At 39.9% G+C, this 20,234-nt stretch overlaps 1 pseudogene across 1 annotated transcript; it reads right to left on the bottom strand.

Annotated features, from left to right (window-relative positions):
* Positions 1-1,030: 1,030 nt before the first annotated feature.
* On the bottom strand, positions 1,031-1,495 carry LOC308523785 (ubiquitin-ribosomal protein eS31 fusion protein-like; annotated as a pseudogene). Its single transcript has one exon. The product of its transcript is annotated as a ubiquitin-ribosomal protein eS31 fusion protein-like (transcript).
* Positions 1,496-20,234: the final 18,739 nt, after the last annotated feature.

Genomic DNA, 20,234 nt, shown 5'->3' with positions numbered 1-20,234 from the left:
GAACACAGTGTCACTTTCCTGTGAGTTGGAGGGGAGGAGCTACCAGGCTCAGAAGTCTGGTATCTTGGCTTTAAAGGAGAAGCAACTGAGAGTCTGGTCAAGGCCCCTTTGGGCTCCACATGTGACAGTTCTATTTGCAGAGCTTCCAGATGCCTTCTCAGGTCTCCTCAGCACCCTTCTCTTCCTTCTCCCTGACCCTGAGGACTGGAGAGTTTCTGTTCTGTCAGCTACAGACCCTGTCCTTGACTCCTTGCACACACAGATGCATATCCGGTTCTTCTTGCATCTGGACTACTCATATCTTGGTGTGTAAGAGAATCACCTGAAGGGCTTGTTAAACCCAGAAACTGGGGTCATACTCCCAGATGTTTGGGTTCAGAACACCTGGGGTGGGGCCCAAGGTTTTGCATTTCTAACCAGCTGCCAGGTGATGTTGATGTCCCTGGTGCAGAGACCTCACTTGGAAGTAGCTCTGCTTTAAGGAAGTGATACACTGATCTAAGCACAGGGTTTCAAACTAGCTGCCTACACATCAATTCTAGCCCACAGACCAGTTTTATTTTTCTTGATAATATTGTACAGGGAAAGTTACCCCCAAATATCTAGTTGTGTTGTCTTTTTTTTTTAAAATATATTTTATTGATTTTTTACAGAGAGGAAGGGAGAGAGATAGAGAGTTAGAAACATCGATGAGAGAGAAACATCCATCAGCTGCCTCTTGCACATCTCCTACTGGGGATATGCCCGCAACCCAGGTACATGCCCTTGACCAGAATCGAACCTGGGACCTTTCAGTCCGCAGGCTGACGCTCTATCCACTGAGCCAAACCGGTTTCGGCCTTTTTTTTTTTCTTGACAGAAACACAAACTGGTTTAATATCTAGACAGCTGATATTAAATATAATGGAATTCTTCTGCCAAAGTATAGTTTATCAATTTGATCCATCAACTTTTGATGCTTAAAAAAATTCACTGGAATAATATTCAACAATTAAATGTTAGTTCATGTCTTTTATTAACCCAAATATAATTACTTATATTCTGGTTTGTTAAAGCAATAGGCCAGACAACATTGCCACAATAATGTCTGTCAAAGTGGCTGGCCATAAACACTCCAGCACCACGTTCTTCTGAAGGGCACTCCTGATGAAGGCGACTGACTTTGCCATTCTCATCCACGCTGTAGTATTTCAGGACAGCCAGCTTCACCTTCTTTCTCTTATGCTTGTTCTTCTTGGGAGTGGTGTAAGACTTCTTCCTTTTCTTAATGCCACCACGAAGTCTCAACATAAGATGAAGAGTGGATTCCTTTTGAATGTTGTAGTCAGACAAAGTACGTCCGTCTTCCAGTTGCTTGCCAGCAAAGATCAGTCTGCTGATCAGGAGGAATTCCTTCCTTATCCTGGATCTTGGCCTTTCCGTTTTCTATCGTATCTGAGGGTTCAACCTCCAGAGGGATGATCTTCCCTGTGAGGGTTTTCACGTTAATCTGCATCTTGGCGGCGACTCCACTGCAGATGGCAGATCAGAAAGAGCCCTGTTGTCTTCTTTTGTAAGTAACAACATCTGTCATTTTCAATGACGCCAATTGCCTTGACATTAGTACCAGAATCCCCATTTAGAGGGGGAAATGTATGCTTGGATTTGTCATAGTCCACATCAACCCCTCTCATACGACATCAGGCTCACTCCATTGTTTTCTTTATATATTGTTTCTGTTTGCCCCTAGGTTTGTGTACCCTAATTTAAGTTTGCATAATATTAATCTTCACAGGCAACACCTTTGCATTTTTACAAGGGCTTGCAGGTGATGATGCCTTAATTCAGAGGCATGACACCAATAGTGGAAATCTCAGGCTGCAGTGGTCAGCTGCTGTAGAGAATGTGGGGTTTCTCTAAGGACCTCACAGAACGGTCACCTGCCATGTCTCCATAAGGAGGTTAACCTGGTTTCCCCAAAGTTGACATGTAATAATGTGGACAGAGATGCCCTTTTTGGAAGGAAGAGCCTTTATAAAACCAGGATGTGTTATTTTTTTGTTTGTTTTTTGTTTTGTTTTTTACACAATGAATCTGGGTTAATTAAGACACTTAGAGATACAAAACATTCACTAGGATTCTGTATATGGAAACTCCATTCTCTGCTTCCATTTCTCTTTTCTCAGTTCTTTGAAAGGTGCCATGTATAATTGATTATGGTTTCTGGAGTATTGCCTGGGTTCAAATTCCAGCCTGGAAATTTACTTTCTGTATTGTCTTGGTTAAATTACTGAGCATTTGAGTTCTTTGGCTTCCCCATGCATAAATCACATCAACCTCATGGGGTTATATGTGATGATTAAATGAGATAAGGCATGTAAAGGTCATAGAACAACGTGATGCCTAGTGAATACTTGATAAATGTCATTACTGTCTGCTCCCGGTTGTAGAAAGTACAGTGGCAGAAGGATAGAGCCAATTTAAGCTCAAATTCCTAACCTACCACGTATTGGTCATGTGACTTTGAGAAATGTTTCCCTTTTATTTACTCCTTCAACAGATACTTTTAAAATCTGTATTTCCTCATTGGTAAAATGAAGATGACAGTGTCTATTTTATAGAGTACTTGTAAAGATTAAATAAGACAATCCATATAAAATAGTGCCTGACATGTGAAAAGTACTTACTAATGTTAGGTTGGTTGACATGAAATTGCTAGTTTTGTAAGTCAAAAATGGCTGAATTAACAGTTTTCTTCAGTTTGAACTATATAAGTAGTATTATTGATTTTAATATGGTTGTTGTTATTTTATCCCTATTAACTCATCAAGGGATGTATCAGTTAGCTATCAATGTGAAAAAAATCTCAAATCTCAGAGGGGAAAAACAATGAACGTTATTATTTATTATGAGTCTGTGGATCAGCTAGGTGGTTCTGCTGTTCTAGAGCAGACCAGGCTAATCTTGGCTCGGCTTGCTCATTAGTCTTTAATAATGTTATATAGACCAGAGGTTCTCAACCTGTGGGTCACGACCCCTTTGGGGCCGAATGACCCTTTCACAGGGGTCGCCTAAGACCATCGGAAAACACATATATAATTACATTTTTTTGTGATTAATCACTATGCTTTAATTATGTTCAATTTTTAACAATGGAAATACATCCTGCATATCAGATATTTACATTACGATTCATAGCAGTAGCAAAATTACAGTTATGAAGTAGCAACGAAAATAATTTTATGGTTGGGGGTCACCACAACATGAGGAACTGTATTAAAGGGTCGCGGCATTAGGAAGGTTGAGAACCACTGTTATAGACGAATGGGGACTGGCTGGTCTTGCATGGCCTCACTCACTTATGTGGGGCAATGGAGTGACTGGGCCATGTGTGTCACTGTCTAGCCAGCTAGTGTGGATTTACTCATGAGGTGTTGGCCAAGTTCCAATAAGAATGCAAGACTTCTTCAGCTCAGGCTTGGTACTAGCAAGGTAACACGTCTGCTGACGTCTGAGCCAAAACAAGTCACATGGCCAAACCTAGATTCAAGAGTTAAGGAAATAGACTCCACCCTTTGATGGGAGGGGCTGAAAAGTCACATTCCCAAGGACAGGCATATAAGAAAGGGAGGCGAATTCAGGCTGTGTGTTTGTTGTTGTTTTCGTTTTTATCAATCTAAGGCAGGAGGTATAAATAATATTTGTGTTCCTTTGCCTCATCATTTATATTACTTCTTTAACTTAAAGAATTATTTTTGAGAAGCACTAAAAATCTCCAGCCTTGGGTTGTTAGGTATTTTTATCTTCCCATCCTTTGGCTCTTTTGCAGTTTTAGGAGCTCTGGCTGGGACATGCGTGGGCAGTCGCCTTTAGCACCTTGAAGGCTCCATCTCTCTCCAGTAAAATACAAGAAACAGAATCACTTCTATAAGAAAATAAAGTAGCTATATAACAACTTGGTTGGTTTAACTCAGCGGCCAGTCGCTGATGAAAAACACAGCTGTTCTTGTTATTCTTTGTATCCTGCACCTCTAATCACCAGCAAACACTGTTAAGAAGCCACTGATAAATGTAGTCATATCACAAAGAGGAGAAAAATATCTGGTTTCTCCAACTTTTAAGACCTCAGGCAGAATGGACTTTATAGGGATTTTAGGGATTGAAATCATGAAAGCTAAAATTGTCCTGTGATTCTGTATATACATTAAACTGTTTTTCTTTTCTCTCAACATGGTGATGAAGGTACTAATACTAAAAAAATTAAGATGAAAAAATGTAGGCACAGAGAAGTTAGAAACTTACCCAAAGTCACACAGCTAAGAAGTATGAGAGTCAGGATTTGAACTAAGGAACCCAATTTTGGGAGCTATACACTTAACCATTACTAAATTTGCAACAACGGAATTGATTGTCTTCTTTCTACCCAAATGATATTAAATCCTTTTCAATTCTACTGAAGATTCAGAAACCATAACTAAAGCCAGTGACTCCATAGAGGCAGATTATAGCTCAGTATAAAAACAAAAACATATTCCAACCTTTAAGAGTTACCCAACAATTAAATGCATTGTGAGGTAGGGGCTCCCAGATACAAACTGAACATCACTGACACAAGTACTGAGGTCTCAGAGACTTGGTTCAAATTCTGGCTCTTCAGCGTCTTACTGTGTGCAAGTGACTAGGCACCTAAGTTATCTTTAGCCTCAGTTTTGTCATTTTAGAAAGAAAGCAAAACAAAATAATAAAAATAGAAACAACTGTAAGTAACTCCATAAATTGTTGTGAGGATAAAGTAATACATTTAAAGTCCATGATTCATTATCTAGCACCATCATGGATTCATTTCCTTTCATCCACCATCATAAGTGTTGTCCAACAGAGCTTACAAAACATTTTACATGAGTAGGAGTGGTGGGCCTAGGGACACTGTGTCAGAAATGGATTAGTTTAGCTACTTGGTACTAAAAGCATCACCTAAGAGCTTGTTACATATGCAAATTAATGGGCTCTAACCTTGACCTACTGAATTCTGTCATCTTAGGTGGAGCCCAGCAATCTGTGCTCAGGTGATCCTCATACCCGATAAACCTTGCAATACACTGGCCTAGGTGACCTGCAGGGATGCTTCCAGCTTTAATTGTATGGTTCCTGCTAATCCTCCCTCACCAGCACCCATCTAGTAATTGCTACCATTTGTTGAATACTTCTGCTCAAACATGTGAGTAAATACTTTGCATGCAGTCATTTAATCTTGCATCAGTGGGGCTGGTGCTATCATCATGCACACTCTACAGATCAGGAAATAGCAGTTAAAGAAGGTAGACTAGGATTTTGACCTGAGTCAGTTTGGAGCTCTAGCTACTAAGCAATCTGCTAAATTAATCATAATTCTCCTAACTCTAAGAAGGACCCAGAGGGGAGCTATTCATCTTCAAATCTATTCATCTCATACTGGAATGAGATAAAGAAATTAAGCTAATGATCCCAGACAAGTCATAGAGAAGGTCTGTGTGGAAGGTCACTGGCTGACTACCTGAGTCCTCTCAAGACTTGATGATGCCAGGAGGTCACAGGACTGCAGAGAAGGGGACCCGGCAGCTCCTCCCAGGAGAATGCACAGGGAGGAGTGACCTGGTGGGTGGAAATGCTGCCTTAAGTGCCCTGCAATTGAGAAACACAGCTGTGGGTAATTATTTTTTTCCTAGCTATAAATAAAATAATCCTAAGAAGAACAAAGGAGAAAAAAACAGTTGGGGGAGCTTCACTCCTGTTCTTCTCCCACCCCCATCAGCTGCTCCAGATGACAAAGCAAGAGTTGGTTTAAACCACCCTCCTCCTGCTGCCTTTTCTGCTGGTGACATCTCTATAAGGAATGAATCTTCCAGCAGAACGTATGGTCAGCTGAGCCTGCAGAAGAGGTGACAATGCCTATCTTCTTGCGCTGTGGTCCTGATGTAGAAGAATCCAGCAGCACAGAGGCAGATAGTTGTGTGGAGGGCGAGAGACCTTGGGTCCCATCACATTGGGGTCCTTACCTCCCCTTTGTGTTTGCTGTAGCCACACACATGTATGTGCCTGGCACTGGCTTCATGCCTAGGCTTTGCTCTATGCAAGTGGGGCCTCACATTACAGACGTAGCTCATTTTATTGCACTTTGCTTTATTGTCCTTCCCAGATGTGGGATTTTTTACAAACTGAAGGCAAGACCCTCCACCAGCAAAAACAATTACCACTTGCTTTACTGTGATACTTCTTTATTGCAGTGCTCTGGAACTGAACCTGCAGTATGTCTGAGGAATGCCTGCATAGACAATAGTCAGGATTTTAGACAATCTGAGAAGGATGTCCTTTGGGCCCAACTCAAACCATCTCCAGCACCAGCATTCCACAAGAAGACCTTTAATCCTTTGGCAAATAATTATTGGTTATGTAAAATGGCAATACTCCTGAAGATGGAAGCATACCAAGACAACTCTCTCAGTTGAACCTTCATGGTCAAGAGTCACTTTCAACAGAAGCGATTTTGATGGCTTTGGCGAGGGAAAATACAAAAATTGTAGATTTTTGCTACTCAGTGTGTGGTTGTAGGCCAGCAGCAGTGAGTCTCCTGGACACCTGTTAGAAATGCAGAGTCTTAGGCATGTCTGAGACCTACTAAATCAGAATGTACATTTTGAAACATCCCCAGGTAATTTGTATGCATATTAAATTTTTAGAAGCATTGATCTAAATGTCCAAGACTGAAATGCATAGCAGCCATGGGGGGGAAGGGAAAAGGGCCAAAGGGAGAGATAGTTCAGTGGTGAGCACACATAATCTGGAAATGTAGGCAAAGTCTTAAATATTTTTGCAGAGCAGAAAACAGCTGAAAGATCAAAGCCTAATCTGTAACCATGGCTCAACTTTTAGATCAATAGCAACATCTCTTGGTGGCCTTATGGGGACAGAACCCCATACCTCCAGTGGACAATAATGAAGGAAAGGATGATATTGCTGAGGTAATCATCTACAGCAAAATACTGGTTAATAGAAAACTTCGAAGTTTTGATGGCATCCATCCAGAACACATTTTGGTTTGCAGCTACCATTGAATGTTATTCATCAGGAGCTTGACTTAGAAACAAACTCTGAGCTTCCTGGAACCTTGCTTTGATAGCTGAGGTTCAGGAGCCTCTGGGTTCTTGAGTCTGAAGGTGGAGAGATCATTGTTCTGGGCACTGTAGGTGGAGGAGGTATAGAAGGGCAGGGCTAGAAAAGCCTGTACTGAGACCTGTGGACCCTCTGTGGAGTTTCTTCTGTTTAATTCAGTCAAGCCTGTCACAAACCCTTGAGAAGGAACCAGCCTATATGGACTACATTGCCTCTTATTGTGAGGAATTCGAGATAAAAGTTCAAATTAAGTTATATTCTTGTTCCTAAAACATGACCATAAATTGATACTTCAGTAATTTCAGTTGAAATCGCAGACATACACTCAGAGAATCTTTGTCACATCCAGTGGAACTTCAGCTGATTTAGGTTCTCTGATACCAACGTTGTAGTCAGAGACTTTGTAGTTATGATCTGAAATGTACAGGAACAGGGGCTCGAGTTTACCAGAGTCCACAGTGCATCCCACTGTAAAGGGAGGTGACTTTGTAACTCAGATCACCTTCAGGATGACATGAGGTTCCAGATTAGGGTTTGTCATGTTCCATGAAATGGAACATACCTACAGGATGATTAACAAAAGTAGAAATATCAAATCATAAATGAGACACAGAAAGACTGCCACGATACTTACGGAATCTTATTACTGATGTCCACAATGCTATCTCTAGAAGTTAAAAAATATCTTCATCACCTTTGTTTAGGTCCTCCTGTATTTCATTTGGTTTTAAACTCTTGAAAATTAGTCTCTCATACCCATATAGTGAGTGAGAACTGGAGACCCTGGAGGGTACAGCAATTTATAAAAATGAAAATGGGTAAGCTTTAAATGAAATAAAATAGGTATGAACCATTTACTGAAATGAAATGAGAAAATTCAAATGAGGTAATTATCTGGCGCACAATCTTATCAGGTCTAGATTTTCAGGGAGAGGCCGTGTCTCTTGTTTACAGGCAAGGTTCTTATTGCACAAGGTTTACCATATTTACCTCTTCCCAGCCACGGTGACCCGCCCACAGTAACCCCAAAGGTTGTATCTGAATCATGAACATTTGGGGGCCCGTGGAAGGGTCTTTGTCCAAAAGCCTGGATGTCTTTCCTTTAATAGCTGCCCTTCACATTACCAAGGAATGAGATCACCCCATGTTCCCATTTCTTCTCTCACTCATTTACTCAATCTCTACTCTAGAGATAAAACAGATCCTGCTCTTTGCTGGGTTTACATTCTAGGAGGAGACAACTAAAATACACTCCATCTGAGAATAAAAGAGCCCACTAAGATGAAGTGTAACTAAGGTAGGTGGGCTACCTATTGGCCATGACAGTCAAAAAGGATGAAGTCCAGACAGAAATAACAGCAAGAGCACAGGCCTTGAGGTAAGAAGGAGTTTGGCATGGGTATTTTTCTTCTTAACAAGCTTTTATAGCTCTCAGTATATTTCCAGGAATGGATCTAAGCACTTTGCAAATAATACATCATTTAATTCTCATAGAAACCCTGTGAGATACAGTACTAGTGCTATTTGTGAGATACTACACTTTATAAATGAGAATGTTTAAGCCCAGACATAGCTTGTCCAAAGTGACAGAGCTGGTGAATCGTGGAGTCAAGATTCAAACCCAGGTCCAATCCCAGGGTCTATGTTCATAAACCCTTTGTTGGCTGTTCCCAAATTGCTACACATTGGAATACTTTTGGGATCTTTCTTTGTTTAATTTTTTTTTAAATTGTTTTAAGTTGACATACAATATTTTATTAGTTTCAGGCGTACAACATGGTGATTAGACATTTATATGACTTATGAGTTGATCACCCTGATAAGTCTAGTACCCATTTGACATCATACATAGTTATTACAATATTATTGACTATATTCCCTTGTTGTACTTTACATCCCTGTGATAATTTTTATAACTGGCTATTTTGTATTACTTAACCCTTTTGTCTTTTTTACCCATTTTCCCAACCTCCCTCCCATCTGGCAACCATCAATTTGTTCTCTATGAACTTGATTCTGTTTTGTTTGTTCACTTAGGTCTTTGTTTTGTTTTGTTTTTTAAATTCCACATGTAAGTAAAATCATGATATTTGTCATCCTCATTAGACTTATTTCACTTGGGATAATATGCTCTAGGTTCACCCGTGTGTGGATCTTTATAAAACTACTGATGACTTGCTCCCTCCGTCAACCACTTGGCTGTATTTAGGGTGGGCTGAGAGTTGGGCATTGGGATATTTGAAAGTTCCCAGATGGTTAGAATGTATAGCAGATTTGGAGACTATGGGCAATGTGCTGTGTTATTTAGCATTTGAGTGTTTGACAGCCTGGAAGAATACAGGCTCAATGAACAAGGGAAGGACTTGCATTCCCTCCCCTCCTGCCCTTGTTCGTTGACTTTTGCCTTTTTATGCATTTGCCAAAATCAAAGGCATTCATATAAAGAAGCCATGGTCTATTTTGAATAAAGTGGATCCTGGTTGCATCATTATTCACATCAGCAGTGCATGCTTGGCTCTTCATGCCAGCTGCACAGCCACCTTACTGCCTGACATTGTGAGAGCACCCCAAAAAGGCCACCAGATGCCTCTGGCAGGAGAAGGAACAGGCAGAGCTAGGAGCTAAATCCAGTGACATTAGGCCTTTGAGTTAGTCCATTTACTATTTTCTGCAGAAGTTAGTCCTCAAAGCTTACCCTAGTTCTTCCTCACTCCACCAATGGGCTATTTTGTGCTCATGCTACAAATCTCTGTTCCATTCACCAGAATGTTGGGTGAAATTAGCTAGTAGTTGGCTTCTGACAATGGGGGAAAGTCTACACTGTGTCTGCATTGGCATCATAGCATGAGAACCGCGAGAGACACCAGGGACTTTATTTTGTCTACAGACACGATGGAACCAGGTAGGGACAAGAATTACATCAACTCAGATATTTGGCCCAGACACATCCCTAATATTTCTCCAAGGTGGGAACTAGGCTGAGGTCAAGGTTCTGCATGGTGGAACTGAGAGCATGATAGTGGCCACTGGGTGCCTTCCGGAGTGTCCCACACCTGAAAGAGGGAAGTGACTGCTCTGGAGGCTGAGGAAATGCTGGTTCAATAAGATCACAGGGAAGCTGAGGGAGCTTCTCAACACCACCTTTGCTGAGCTGTTGAACTGGAATTGGAAATGAGGGTGTCTTTGCCAGGCGTGCCTGATTTAACTCCACACCCCTATTCATGTGGAAGGAAGCCTTCCAAGGACTCTTAAGTGGGCAGTGAAGCGATGAAACGAGGTGATTAAGGCACAGATGCCAAGAGCAGACTCTGTATTACTTACAATCCTACAGTGTGACATTTTATGTGATTATAATGTTTCAGTAGGGTAGCAAAGGCAGCACTGTAAAATGCCCCATCAAAGTCCCAGCTGGCAAACCAGGGATTATGCAACAAAGCTGCAGGTTGGGAAGCCAGTATCAACCACATTCTCCACTCACATTGTGTACAATTAGCATTCACAAGTAATGGCTCAAAGTTGACTCCCCGTGTAAGGATTTATGGGGCTTTCCACAGAGCAAAAGGTCAGATACATGTCAAAGACACATGATTAGAACCTGTCCAAGAGTCCTCAAATTGTGACATACTTAGGACCAAGGTGAGTTTTATTTGCTCCTAACTTCAAACACTTTGGAGATTTCATGAAAAGTAATACTTTAAGCTAAAGTATAAAAAATGTTGGTGGTATGTGATAAGTATTAACTAAGTTAATTAACTGACAGACATTTATGGGTTCCAGCCTGTGGGCTGTGGAGAAGGGATTATGGTGAAGGGGGCATGGGAGGATTCACACTCTTGCCAAGCTTGGAGGAGCTAGGCATCTTTTACAGGGAATCGAGATCTGCGTGTGTGTATGTGTGTGTTTGTGTGTGTGTGTGTGTGTGTATTCATGTACTGCCTAATGATAGAGATACATTCTGAGAAATGCATCGTAAGGCAGTTTCATCCCTGTGCAAACATCGTAGAGTGCACTTACATAAACCAAGATGGTATAGCCTACTACATACCATGGCTATATGGTATGCCATTCTTGTATATGAGATTCATCATTGACTGAAATATTGTTGTGCGGCACATGACTGTATACAAGATGTCCAAAAAATGTATTCACACTTTAACAGCTGATAGCTCAATTTTGAAAATGAAATGTATTTTGAAGAAACATTGCTTTTATAATTATTTAAAGTGTGAGTATACAATTTTTGGGAAACCCTATATATGTGTTTTGGGGTATATATGCAGATGTATTTACATACACACATGTTTTTAATTGAATGTACTAGTATATGCTAGTCAGTTGAATAAGAAGTTTACTAATTTTGCATTAGCTTTTTGCCATTTTCTATTTCCTTAATCAACAAACACTAGTATGTTAGTAATAACTGCCCTGGTTCTTCTCTTTGAAAAAAGAATGAATTAATTCCTGGTTAATGATGTGGCAGTAATGAAACCAAGAACAGACAATGTGGGAGAAAGTACACCTGCCCGCTCTTTTTCCTGAATCAAGCCTTTGGCCAGAGTGACAGGACTCAGAGGGCCAGTTCCTACTGAGCTGGTCCAAACTGGAGAGAGAGAAAAGCTCTTATCTCAGGACTTTGGAAGAACAAATCCAGGGAGGGAGAAGGTTGGTGATGAAGTTCTGAAGTGCAATGGGTCTGGTTGGATGGAGAATTAGGATAGTTTTAAGAGGAGAAGAGAGAAGTCATTGGGGAAGCTACTATAGATGTGAAATATTGAAAAGGACAAAAAAGTAGAAAAGAACAAATATTAGCAAACAGGAATTAAAGTTATCTTAAAAGTTAAAATAGACTAATGGAATCCCCTTTCAACAGATTTCTGGAAAAATTCAACTTGCATTATAGATGTGGTTTGGCTGATGGATTATTATTTCCTTGAATGTAACACCATACAGGAATGAACTTGGAGCAGAAGCCCTGGTAGACCTTATCTTTTACAGGTTACAATGGTTCTGCAGTCTCGATGTCCTTTTTTTTTTTTTTTGTGATATTGGAAAGAACAACTATTGCAACTGGAGAAGTCTTCTGAACCTAAGGAGGCCCAAATCCCTAATATGGCAACAAGATTTGGACCTTATAATTCTTAATCAATGAATATTAAAGACTTTGGTTTTAGTTGGTGTAATTTTCTGGCAATAGCCAGTGTAGTTCTAGGTAATAGATCAGCAAAAGAGGTCATGAGAGGGAAGAACTCAGGGTATTATATTTGCTGTCATTTTTGAGGGAAGGGAAAGTGTTGACCAGAATTTGGGAGGGAACAGCTTGCTTTTGCAGATGGCCAGATCCATTACCAAGGGGAGCCAAGGGTCAGTCATGACATGAGGCAATCCAATAATAATTTGGAGTTATGGAAGCTCAGGATGTGCCTGCCAACCATAAGCTCTGTGCCATGCTCATATTCCTGCCAAAGGTGAGTGTGTCCATGAAACACCAACTGCACACTGCTACCCATGGTCAAGAGGAAGGTCGAAGGCCATGAGGGAAACTTCTTATACTCTGCCTCACCATAGAGAAGGCTGAGTTTGTACAAAACCAAGGAACTCGTGTGAAGTGGAAATCCCAAGGACTTCAGGAGCCTTGGTTAGTTTTTTCCTCATTATTTTTTCTCAAAGCATCCTTTAATTTTCATTCATAGCACTCCTTACGGTTACAATTATTTTTTTTAATTTTTACCATTTCACAAAGGAAGGAAGAGGAAGAGAGAGATAGAAACATCAACAATGAGAGAAAATCATTGATCAGCTCTCCCCTGAATACACCACACTGGGGATCGAGCCTGCAACCGAGGCATGTGCCCTGACTGGGAATCAAACTATGACCCCCCTGGTTCGATCAATGAGCCATGTCGGCTGGGCTACAAATTATTTTTGAATAATTATTTGTTAAATATTTTTCTCATTATATATTTTTGAAATTAACCCCTTATCATTGGCAAATATGTTCTCCCATATAGTGGGTTCTCTTTTCATTTTGATGATGGTTTCTTTTGCTGTGTAGAGCTTTTTAGTTTGACGTGGTCTCATTTGTTTACTTTTCCCTTTGTTTCTCTTGACCTAGAAGATGTATTGGCAAAAATTCTGTTATGTGAGATGTCTGAGATTTTTCTGCCTATGGTTTCTTCTAGGATTTTTTTATGGTTTCACGACTTATTTTTAAGTCTTTTATCCATTTTGAGTTTATTCTTGTGTAAGGTGTAAATGGTGATCTAGTTTCATCTTTTTGCATGTACCCGTCCAATTTTCCCAACACCATTTGTTAACGAGACGGTCTTTACTCCATTGTATGTTCTTTCTTCCTTTGTCAAATATTAATCAACCTGAATGGTATGGGTCTATTTCTGGGGTCTCTGCTCTATTTCATTTGTCTATATGCCTGTTCTTGTGCCAGTACCAGACTCTTTTGATTATAATGGCTTTGTAGTATAGTTTGATAACCAGTATTGTGACCCCTTCAACTTTGTTCTTTTTTCTCAAGATTGTTGTGTTTATTCAGGGTCCTTTTTCATTCTATATAAATTTTGGGAGTATTTGTTCTAGACTAGTGAAGTATGCCATTGATATTTTAATAGGAATTGGGTTGAATCTATAGATTGCTTTGGGTAGTATGGATATTTTAATTATGTTAATTCTTCCAATCCATGAACACGTTATATGCTTCTACTTGTTTGTGCCTTCCTCCATTTTGTTTTTTTAATGTCCTTTAGTTTTCTGAGTACAGATCTTTTACGTCTTTGGTTAAGTTTATTCCTAGGTATCTTATTTTTTGTTGTTGTTGCGTTGCAATGGTAAATGGGATTTTTTGTAATGTTTCTTTTTCTGAGAGTTAATTATTGGTGTATAAATATGTCACTTATTTCTGGATGTTGATTTTGTATCCTGCTGCCTTGCCAAATTCATTTATTATGTCTAATAATTTCCTGGTGGAGTCTTTAGGGTTTTCTATGTACAATATCATGTCATCTGAAAATTCTGATAATTTTACAACCTCCTTTTCAATTTGGATGTCTTTTATCTTTTTTTGTTTGATCACTGTGGCTAGGACTTCCATGACACAGTGATCATGCAGAGAAAAAATCAACAAGGAAACAGCAGCCTTAAATGATACACTAGATCAAATGGATCTAATTGATATTCGTAGAACACTTAATCTCTAAGACGCAGAATATACATTCTTCTCAAATGCACACAGAACATTTTCAAAGGTAGACCATATGTTAGGACACAAAATAACTCTATACAAGTTCAAGAAGATCGATATCATATCAAGCATCTTCTCGGATGACAGTGGCATAAAACTAGAAATTAACTATAATTAAAAAAATCTCATAAACATTCAAATACATGGAGAATAAATAATATGTTATTAAACAATAAATGGGTTACCAATGAGATCAAAGAAGAAATAAAAAACTTTCTGGAAACAAATGAAATTGAACATACAACAATCCAAAATCTATGGGACACAGTGAAAGCATTCCTGAGAGGGAAATTCATAGTATTTACAGCCCACCTCAAGAAAAAAGAATAAAAAAAAAAACTCTAATAAACTATCTAATACTATCTAATACAATTAAGAGAATTAGAAAGAGAACAGCAAGAAAAGCCCAAAGGAAGTAGAAGGAAGGAAATAATAAAGATCAGAGTGGAAATAAATGACATAGAGACTAAAAAAAAAATAGAAAAAAATTGATGAAAATAAGAGCTAGTTCTTTGAAAAGATAAACAAGATTGATGAACTCTTAGCCAGACTCATCAAGAAACAAAGAGAGAGGACCCAAATAAATAAAATCAGAAATGAAAGAGGCAATATAATAACTGACACCACAGAAATACAAAGAATTGTAAGAAAATACTATGAACAACTATATGCCATCAAACTGGACAACCTGGACAAAATGGACAAATTTCTAGAAACATATAATCTTCCAAAACTGAATCAGAAAGAATCAGAAAACCTAAATAGGCTAATAACAACTAAAGAAATTGAAGCAGTTAAAAAAAAAATCCCAGCAAATAAAACTCTAGGACTGGATGGATTTACAGGAGAATTTTACCAAACATTCAAAATAGAACACACATCCTCCTAAAATTATTCTGAAAAATTCAAGAGGAAGGTACACTTCCAAGCTTTACCCTAGTTCCAAAAGAGACAAAGACACTACAAAGAAAGAAAATTACAGGCCAATATCTCTAATGAACATAAATGCTAAAATTCTCAACAAAATATTAGCAAGTCTGATCCAGCAGTACACTGAAAAGAGCATATCCCATGACCAAGTAGGATTTATTCAGGGGATGCAAGGCTGGTACAATATTTGCAAAACAATAAGTGTGATACATCACATAAACAAAATGAAAGATAAAAATCACATGATCATATAAATAGATGCAGAAAAAACATTCAACAAAATCCAGCACCCATTTACGATAAAAACTCTCAGCAAAGTGGGAATAGAGTGATCATATCTCAACATAATAAAGGCCATATTTAACAAACCCACTGACATCATCATACAAAATGGGCAAAAACTAAAAGTGTTTCCATTAAGAACAGGAACAAGACTGGATGTCTGCTTTCACCACTCTTATTCAACACTAGAGGCCCGGTGAACAGATTCATGCACCAGTGAGGTTCCTCAGCCTGGCCTGTGGGGATCAGATTGAAACCAGCTCTCCAACATCCCCTGAGAGGTCCCAGATTTCGAGAGGGTGTTTCTCAGGTGATGTACCCTGGAATTGTGCTCCCTCCTCTCTAGTTCTGGGTGCATTACCCAAGAACCGCAGCTGCCAAGTCACTGCAGCTCAGCAGGCTCCTGTGTTGAGCATCTGCACCCTGGTGGTCAGTGCACATCATAGCTACTGGTTGGAGTGTCTGTCCCTTGGTGGTCATTGTGCATCATAGCTACTGGTCAGGTGGTTGAACAGTCAGATGGTTGCTTAGGCTTTTATATATAATAGATAGTACTGGAAGTCCTAGCCACAGTGATCAGACAAGAAGAAACTAATATCCTCCTCTTTAGACTATAGGTTCCATGTGAACAGGGATAATCTTGTTCCTGGATGTATCCCTAGTGCCCAGCATGGTGTCTGGCTCATGGTAGGTGCTTGATGATGATTGGCTTGTTGAATGAGTACAATTAGTGTGATCACAAGTATAGAAGGAATGGACACCCATGTCTAGGGGATCGATGGTGAAGGAATGTGATCCAAAGGACAGAAGTAAGAAGAAAATGTGAATAATTAGAGTTCTAGGAAAAGAGGTAAGTGCCTCCATTGTGGATGAGACTGGGTCTTCTAGAATTTTGCTAGGTAAATAGTAGCCCCTAGACCAGAAGCATCAGCATCACTTGGGAGATAGATGGGAGTGGAAGATCTTGGTCAACCTGCTGAAACAGAAATCTGCATTTAAACAGATGTCCATGTGGTTTGTAAGCACGTAAAGTCTGAAAAGCACTGCTCTATGGTATGTATGTGCAAATATCCTGTTTCCTAACATAATAATGAGACTGCTGCAGGCACACTGAGCAACAGTGGCTAAGGAGAAATGAGGAAAGGTGAGGAGTCTGCACCCCTGAAACCATTACACAATAGGTGTGATATTCCGTCTTCAGATAGGGAAGTCTTTTGTTATTAGCACAAGGAAGAAGATGAAGCAACTTAATGTAGACTTATCTATCATAGCCTATCCTGAAGTTGGTCTGTGTCCCTCCTGTGACTGAAAGACAACAGAGCATGCCAAGTTCTCGGGCTGTAAACATTATTGACTCACACGGGGGAAATTACATCATCCAAAAAGGGGAAATGGAAAGGCCAAAGTGTAGGGACTGTTTGTGCCCGATTTATTCATACTGATTGACTGAATTTGAGGAAAAGCAAAGAGGAAATGAGCAGGAACAAAAGAGCAATGGGAGGGAAGCTGGAGGATATGCCAATGGCATAGGTCCATGATATTCAAAGTGTGTGTTGTGGAATTTGGGGTTATTTGAGGGGTACCTCAGGGGATGATATGAGGGTGAGTGAATTGAGGAAGAGTCAGAACAGGAAACCATGTTCGTCCAGAGAATTGTTTTATATATCTGGTTTCTACCAAGTACTGGAGTGGTGTACTGGGAACATGGATGGCTTGTGTGCCATTTCAGATAGATGACTAAAAGAGGATTTGGTCAGTGGGAACAGTTTAACCTAAATTATAAAATGTCATGGGGGTAGCTTCATACCCTTCTTTCAGGAAAAGAGAGAAAACACAAAGATTGAGGCCATTTATTTTTGTAGGTACCTATTATTTAACCCAAATATGCAGCACACATATCATCATTGTAACTTGATCCCAGATCTTTTTCCAACTGAGCCTAGAGTTCATTGTAGCACATAAATCTAGGCAGTCATTAGCAATTGATTAGAACTGATACTGGAGATTAAATTAATTTACGAATTTAAGTTCCAAGTAAAAAGAAGATGTCAATTTCTCTAATTATCTGTATTTTAGTAATGTAACACTGATTTTATATGGGAAGAAGTGAGCATTTGTCAATTTTCCTAGCTCCTCACACAATTTGAACACCTTTCCAATTACTAGAATATTATCTATCTAGTGAATAATACTTCCCCATATATACAACCCATATTTCATTTTTCCCATCCTCCATTGCAGATAGAGTCCACCAATCATCTGCACCTGTGCAAGACTTCTGATTGGAAGAGAGCAGCCAGATGAAGCTGGCACTTCACAGATTCCAGGGAGTGGTGAAGCTTTCTAGGATATTAATGGTAGATAGACAGGCATCTGGCTACCAACTTCAGTGATGCAAGCTGAGGTATCTTAATCCAGCTTCAGCAGGAATTGGGGCCTGGAGCAGAATTGCCCTGTGTTTTGGACATTGCTGTTGCCTTTGTAGCCTCTAGGCCTGATGTTCTGGCTCTCTTGGAGATTCTTCAATCTCTTTAATAGGTTTCTTTTCTAGTTAAACTAGCTAGAGAGGGTGCTATTGTGTGCAACTAAGGATCTTGACTATATCATAACCTAGTGGCTTACAACAACAATAATACTTCAATATCTCTCATAGTTTCTGTGGGTCAGGAATATTCAGGAGGAGCTTAGCTTAGGGTCTCAGTTGCCCTTGAGATCTGGGCTGGGGTATCAGTCATCTGAAGACTTGACTGAAGCTGGACAATCCACCTCCAACATGGTGACAAGTTGGTGCTGATTGTTGGTAGTTGGCCTCAGTTCTTTACCATGTGGATTTCCCTACATGCCTGCTGGACTGTCCTCCTAATTGGGTGGCTTCCCCTAGAGTCATAAATCAGTGAGAGAGCGAGAAGTAGGGAGAGAGAGAGAGAGAGAGAAAGAGAGAGAGAGAGAGAGAGAGAGAGAGAGAGAGAGAGAGAGAGAGAGCTATTCTTGTTATGACAACCCAGACAGTCACATACCATCACTTCTATCAAGTTCTATTCATTAGGAGTGAGTTACTAAGTCAAGCCCACATTCAGAGGAGGGGAAATAAGTCCTTCTTTTTAAATGGGATAGTATCAAATAATTTGGGGACACATTTTAAAACCATAAGCCATGTTCTTTACCATATAAATATCCAGTGCCATCTCACAGTAGGTAAGCTGCCCTGGTCTACCTGTCTGAGCTGAGAAATTTGAATTAATTTGGTCAAAGGGATCAGAGGAGACATGCTGCAAGGAAGAGATTGGAAAAGTGCTTGCATGCCTTCACTTGCTCTCCTGTGTCTTTGCTATCACCCTGATGAGAGCTAAATGGTATAGAGTCAAGTGTATTAGTTACCTATCAATGCATGACAAATCATCCCAAAACTTAGCAGCGTAAGACAATAAGCATTTGTTACTTTTCTGAGTGTCTGTGATTTAGGAGTTCAAGAGTGGCTTAGCTAGCTGGTTCTGGCTCAGGGTTCTGGCTCAGGGTTCTGATCATTTGGCTGGGGCTGGAGAGCCTACTTTCAGGATGGCTCCTGTGTGTGTCTGGCAAGTTGCTGCTGGATGTTGAGGCCTTGGTTCTTCACCATGTGAATCTCTCCACAGAGCTGATTATGCATCTTCACTATGTGATATCTGGCTTCCACTTAGCTGGGCGGTCCAAATGGAGCAAGGCAGAAGCTCCAATGTCTTTTGTGACCAAGCTTTGGAATGACTGTGTAGTCTTTGGAATAGCTTCTTAATTACACAGGACAACTCTATTTGACATAGAGGGGGCTGTACAAGGGCATGGATACCAGGAGGCGGGTATCACTGGGGACCATCTTGTAGGATCCCAACCACAGTTGACCCAGTCATTCCAGTTAAGACCAACTTATGTCACCCAGTAGCTAGCGTAACCCCAGGCATGGTAGCAGGCCATGGAAGATCAGCAGAGACACCCAGTCACCCCCACTCCACCCCCACAGCTGACTCCAGATGTGTGAGCAATAGGTGAGTTTTTGCGGTTTCTTGTTTGGCAACATTATTGTGCACAGCCACCACCATGTGCTGATACAGGCATGTGAGTGACACTGGGAGAAGTTTAGAGGATTCTCAATTAGAATTGCAACGAGAATCCCTAGCCTCGGTTTTCTAATTGGCTAGTACTAAGATTCATGAATAATAAGAATCTCTGCCTTTGAGGATTTAAAGTCTAATAATTTATACATATTTAAACATTTAAGCCATTGATTTATTTGTTTCTTCTGCAAAATAAAGCTCAGGAATAAATACATACAGTTGTTTTCTGTTCTGAATTAGTCTCACTTTTTTGGTGTGTAGAGAGAATGATTTTTTTCTAAACTCTTTAAACTTATTTAAAAATTGGTTTTATTAAGTATAGTTTGCATATAATAAAATTTACCAATTTTAAGTTTACAGTTTGATGAGTATGACTGTGTAATGACTGTCACAGTTGAAATATAGCAAATTTCCATCACCCCCGCCAAATTTGCTCATATCATATGAATCTTTTATTAAAACATACATGCAGAAAAAGCACAAGCCATACTTGAATTTTCACAAAGTGTTTCCATAGTTCAAATCAAGAAATAGAACCCTAGGGATTCTCACAT

The sequence above is a fragment of the Myotis nattereri genome (genome assembly GCF_964212035.1).
Source record: "Myotis nattereri genome assembly, chromosome: 8".
In the NCBI taxonomy this organism is placed as follows: domain Eukaryota; kingdom Metazoa; phylum Chordata; class Mammalia; order Chiroptera; family Vespertilionidae; genus Myotis; species Myotis nattereri.
The sequence above is the reverse complement of the archived record's forward strand: the minus strand, read 5'-3'. Positions and strand labels throughout refer to the sequence as shown.